This window comes from Halyomorpha halys, unplaced genomic scaffold (genome assembly GCF_000696795.3).
Source record: "Halyomorpha halys isolate HHAL.00 unplaced genomic scaffold, Hhal_1.1 Scaffold992.1, whole genome shotgun sequence".
Taxonomy (NCBI): Eukaryota; Metazoa; Arthropoda; class Insecta; order Hemiptera; family Pentatomidae; genus Halyomorpha; species Halyomorpha halys.
In genome coordinates, this window is record NW_027116029.1 from 162,621 (window position 1) to 168,871 (window position 6,251).

The 6,251-nt window shown below is 33.5% G+C and overlaps 1 long non-coding RNA gene across 1 annotated transcript in view; it reads left to right on the forward strand.

Moving 5' to 3' along the window:
• LOC106687651 (uncharacterized) overlaps positions 1–6,251 on the forward strand; it is a 197,265-nt gene that overhangs the window by 9,717 nt on the left and 181,297 nt on the right. The window contains exon 3 of the long non-coding RNA XR_001344200.2: positions 2,591–2,640. This is a non-coding gene — a long non-coding RNA (uncharacterized lncRNA). The remainder of the gene's footprint in view (positions 1–2,590; positions 2,641–6,251) is intronic.

The following is a 6,251-nucleotide window of genomic DNA, read 5'->3' on the forward strand; positions in this document are numbered from 1 at the left end:
TACCCGCCCGCTACATAGGAATACAATTGTAGTTAACAATTAAAGACTTTCCCATCATTCTTGTGTCCACGTCCTTAATTAAGACTCTTATCGAAACAGAGATAAAGAAAACATCACAGCTATTAAAAAGGCTGGTGCAGTTGAAAACGGTCCTTGTTTAATGTGTCCGTACTCTTGGAAGGGGCACAGGGAACACCCGTTAGGGGAGGGTTCACATGGATAATCATCAGGTCAAATAAGATAGTGTTAACAACTGGGAAATTTATTTAATCGCAACTTGCCCGCTAGATCTTAGGTTCGTGGAGCTTAGCTATTCCTACTAGGGTTAATCAAGAGTTTGTAAGCGTAGGAGACGAGAACAACAGTAAAATATTAAGAAATAGTTTATCGTAATTTAAAAAGAAGCCATATTATGTGATAAAAAATAAACAATAAATAAATGACGAAAACAAACAAATGAAGAAGGTGTATGAAAGACAGAAATTTTTAAAGAAGAAAACAGTTGAAAACTGACATACTGAACAGTTAGAAAAAAAGCGAGGTAAAGATAGAATAGAAAACTTTAGCCTTAACAGTTAGAAAACTTTGTGGACAAACAGCGATTTGTAAACTTAAAACATACAGTTAGGAAAGAAAAGGAAGCACAGCATAATAAACAATAAAAATATTAGAACTTGAATATTTAGACAAACCCGATTTAAAAAAGGAATGTGAATTCTGTGGTGCTTTGACGTTTGAAGGGTAAATGTCTAAAATATTCGACTGAAATCCGAGATATATTTTTTGTATGATATTATTTCTTGAGTAATAGGAGCTAGGGGGAAAAAAAAACAGTCTTTCACTCTTTTTTATTTATTTTTCTTTCGACAAAGCTTACGTTGTGAACAACCTTGTTCAAAAATGAAAAGTTACCAGGGACGTGACGACAAATTTTTGGATGGTTCTCGTCGTATTCTGAAATACTACTGAGGTACACTCAACAATTTGTTACTTTTATCGATTAAACATGGTTTATTATTATATATTTGATTGCTGCTCAAGTGGTTCGAAAGCTAAAGTTTTATTTGAGATATAAAGGCCTGACTGTTGTCACCTTCCTATGAGCCCCGTCCCGTTAGCCGAGTGGGCAGTATGCAGGGGCATGTGCTGGCACACGCTCAACTTTTAACGACCTCATAGGTCACCTTTCAGTTTTGTCGATATTTTAACAATTTATGTCGTGACAGTCAAAGTTTACTATTTTATGAGGGCTTTAGATTCCTCATAAAACAGTACCAACTCTGTCTTAATTGTATTTACTACCAAATTTATTAGTAAAGCAAGCTGAGTCTAATACAGATGCATACTTTTTGATCATAACTCGAAAGTATTATTTAGTATTTAGTTCCGATGAAGTCACAATTGGCGAAGCGTTGATTAATCGATTCCAAATGGTTAAGGGATTTGGTTTAGAATCGTCTAATAACAACCCATGGGCATACCCAGTGGTGGATGGGAGGGGCAGCTGTCCCTCCTCCCCGAGAAGTAATAAAATGATTAATTTAATAAAAAATAATTTTTTTTTCAAGCAAATATAGATTGTAATAACTAATCAACCACAACGCCAATTATACATAATTTTGGTTTCATTCCCTTTTCCGTTGTGAAATAACCCTTGTAACAATCAAAATAGTGCCCTTTTTGAGTCCTACTATAATTTTATCTCACATGTGAGATCAATAATTAAAGAGGTGCAGGGGAAGTGTAACTAATAACACAAGTTTTAGGTTTAATTTTTTGATAGGGATAGTAGAGGAAATCTAAGGTACCCAGAAGTATAAACTTAGATTGGTTGTGATTTTGATTCAAGGATACTGGCAACACATTGTTTTGTGACAATTGATTTGGAACTCTTGTATTAATTATCTTTCCTGATATCTGTGAGTTAGCTGAGAAATTTTAATTACTCCCTTTCTGGCCCTTTGTGACATACGGCGGTGGATGGGGTGGGTACCACCAGTGTAACACCATGGTGGGGAACAAGTTTTCATTTCGTGGGACCGCCACAGGAACAAAAGTCGATCCCCCAGACCAGACTCGAACCGGCGGCGCTGCAGTTCCCAGGTTTCAAAGACCTACGCCTTAACTACCTGTGCCACAGACAGCCCGGTGGAGGGGGGGAGGAAACAGACAACTACATAAATAAACTATCTCAAAATACATTTTTTAAGCAACCTAATTTCCAATTGTTTTCTGATAGAGATTGCCTATTCCCCTGTTCGGGGCGTACTGCATATGGTCGAATTGCCTGCTTAGTGGTCTGCACCCATGGGTTGGGACTAATTGTCCTAGTCCAACGGTTATCAAAGGAAGCGATTTGGTCAAGATGTAGCTTAGCTGCTATGTTATCCTCCCGATTAAGGATAACAATTTATAGAGGCTCGAGGATCAATCAACGACTTGAACCCAAGTCCGGGGGAGATCAGAGGTCCTTACTCCATATTAAATTAAACTCCTTCAAAAATTCCAGAAATTGAAACTATTAACATGGTATGTAATAAGTGTTACAAATAATATAACTAATAATACTAAATTTTCTTTATAATTTCAGTTCTGCGTTGGATACTACTAACATTATCTGAAGGCTGTTGTGCTGTAAGGGTGAGTAAAAAAGTATTCTTTTGTTGTAAGTAATCATATATTTTTGGGAATATTTCAGAACAAAACCTTTAATCTCTAAAATAGCATTAAAATAATAAGCAGTTAATATTTCAAGAACGTCTCTGACATCATTATCATCCGATTTCGATGACTAGTTTTGGTTTCGTAGGGAATTTCATAAAAAAACAGCAAAATTTTGTCAAATTCAAAGTATCTTAAGGCGTTAAACCTCGATAATACTTTTTCAGTCTAGAAAAGTAATTTAAAAATTAACACTTGTCATATACATCGACTGCTTATTTTAGGTCTATTTTGCTTAGATTATTAAATAATAATTTAATAATAACGTGTTGAGATAAGGAGCTTAATAAAAAAGGAAAGTTTTCCCTGTTTAAACTATTTTTCCCTCCGAATTATCAGATTTCCCTGAAATTGAAAATTCTCCCGTGAAATGGAAACTCTGATGGAAGGCAATATTAGCGTAGCTGAGAAAGATTATATTTACACAGCTGATCGGCAAAATCCGAGTGACTAAATATTATTTTTTCATTCATGAAGAATGGCGAAATACTGAATATTTACTTATTTTCTACATATAAGTATATTTCGAAATATTATATTTATTTATTATCTGTTGTTTGAGACTACTTTCTGGAGTCTTTCGATAATAACCAGATAACAGTTTTTATCTCTTTTTTTTTGTCTTCAAGTTTGTTTTTTCAATATATTCATAAAAAAAATTGATTTTTCTGTTCCACACAATTAGGAAGGACTATTATATTGGTTTGGTATTTAAAGGCATACTGACTACTGATTCTTGAAGCTGCATAATGTTGAAATACTTTTAAAACTAATTGAATTAATTAATAAAGAAATCTTGTGTTGTGCGCGCATAACCTTACCACCCAGGATGTCGAAAATTTCAGACACTTAATTTTTATTTTTATGTTGCTATCAAATTTCGTACTTTAGCGTTTACCGAGGTGGTAATAAAGAATAACAACTTTGTTCCTGCAAGTAATACAACAGTTTAGCAAAATCGTGTTCGAATGATTCAAATCGGAAAAGATGCTCGACCTTTAAAGAACGATTTTTGAAAATTCGGTACTTAACTTAAGCCCTGAAGCAAAATTCTAGCTGATATTAAAGGTCATTTAGTTTTACATTGATGTATCGAGTTTAATCAAAAGCGTTTGAGCTGTTTAAGCGAAAATCGATTTTATCAAGTGGCACTTTCGATTTTATCGAAAGTTGCTGTAGCATTCCAGGCATATATCTGCCTGGAGATATGTAATTTCAGTTTCGTACAACTTTTTGTATTTGAGAAAAGCTGATAACTTAAGCGTTGTCAAAAGCAAAATGCAAAAAAAAAAAAGTAATAAAATAAATAAAAAAGAGAAAAGAGACGATGAAAGACACACACGAAGTAAAAGACTGCTTTATTGGTCTTTCTTTTTTAATTTAAAATTTTTCATGATCGCAATACTTCCCCTCACGATATATTCCATATGTAGGTAAATGAAAGTAAAAAGAGTGGACGCATAGTTGCAATATTTATTTAGCAAAACTTTTTTTATTTATTGGTGATAAATGATAGCTTAAATTACCATATTTTAATGTAGCATTTAAAGTTTATTATTATAGGGATTATTTTTTATATGCATTCTTAGGCATTAGTTTATGTATATATAAATATATAACTGGAGTGGATTAGATGATTTGAGTATAAAAAATGTTTAAATATACTAAAATTTCTGAAAACTCAATTTTTTTTTTTAATTTGTGGCTAGGACTACATCTGGACAAATGATTGACTAGGAATCCTCATACCAAAATGAAAATACAGGAGACTGTTCGTCGATTCTGAATATTACAACACTTACAATACAAACGATGTAAACTCCCAACTAATTACAAAAGACTCATTTATATGACAATAATAAGGCCTATCTGGACTTGGAGTTGAGCTTTGGGGCTTCACTAAACCACTAAATTCCTCACGTATCCAATCCTTACAATCCAAAATCCTTTGTAAAATCTTTTATGCTCTTTAATTGTTACAAATCAAGTTGTTCATCAGGATCTCAATGTTCTTATATGTTTCCGAAAACCATTCCTAACCATGAAACTCATGCTTCTAACCTTGCATCTCCTTCATTACTTGATAATCCTTCTAAGCCTCTGAAAAGTAGATGGCCTCGAGATCTTTTCCAGAAATGTCATTGGAGTTCTATCAATGGGTAGGTTCTCCACATTGTATTACTAACATCGAATTCATTTGTAAATATTTTTAATGCACTTGTAAATATCAATAAATAAATAAAAATAAACACTTTGTGGAAGATGATGTCGATGACGAAATTCGCATTTTCACGCATTGGGACGCAGTTATCTTCATACAGAATTTTCATTCCGACAGTTGGTGGATCCCATGTGATTCATGCCGTTACTAACACCGGGGAACTTCTCTGGCTACTGAGGATAATCTACGAATTGAATTGAAGAAGAAACCGTTTTTGTACTGGGCCTAGAGGAGGAGAAGAAATAGGAGTCCCCATGGTAAAAAGACATACGACTCAAACCCATCCCTCTTCAAAAGCCATTCCTCACCTCGCCACAGCTGCGTGAAAACGGACTTCAGAGAAAAAATAATATAAAAACTGTAAAGCCATGAGAATCGTCGTTCTTTACTTCTAAAGGCCAGCTAATCTTCATCCCGCAACAGTTCTGTCAATCTTTTTTTTTTAACGTCATCGCATTGATGGTGGTAAAGTTTATTAAAAAAAAAGAAAAAGAAATTCTTTCTTGGCACGAAACATGTCTTTCAATCTCAAGTAGGTTGATTTATTAAACTTGCCAAATTTTTGGTCTGTTGAGGCATCATCAGGGCATTACAGCACAACTGAAAGAATATACGTCATATAGTGAGATGACTTATCATTCAGACACAAGATATAAACATTAAAAAAGCTAACTAAATTAGTACTTTCTCCAGGAGGCTAAACTCATTAGTAATCTCAATTCTTTGGTATTCTGTTATTTGACAAATAATTTTAAAATATCTAACACGCAGCCGAAAATTTCACTCACCGGAAAATAAAGAAATTAAAAAAAAAATACTCGGTGCTCTCAATCGAAACCCAAAAAAAAAAAAAATGTTTTGTTTGTTTTCAATTATAAAAGTTGTTTTGGTAATTGGAAAAGACTGCGTAATGAAATATGATTAAAAAAAACAAAACAGTAAACAACGAACATGAAAATAAAATTGACCGTAACTAAGACTGTTTTACGGATGTTAAATATTATAAATTCTTATAAAGGCGGCTTCCCCTCCTAGATGCTCCCAAGACCGAAAATAGTGGACTTATTTGATAGATGGTTATTTTTGGAATCATTCTATGATTAGGAAGGTAATGGCGGGGAATGATGGTGTCCGAAAAATCATCAGAGATGAAAAGTGCAAAACTGCCTTGTATTTTCATTGTGCGAGCCATTGATTAAATATTGTTGTTAACGATTTGAACTCAGTCGTTCCATTTTCAATAATTTATTGTGATTTTAGGAAATAAAAATTGAATAAGTAATGGTTGAATTGTATGAAGTAGAAATAT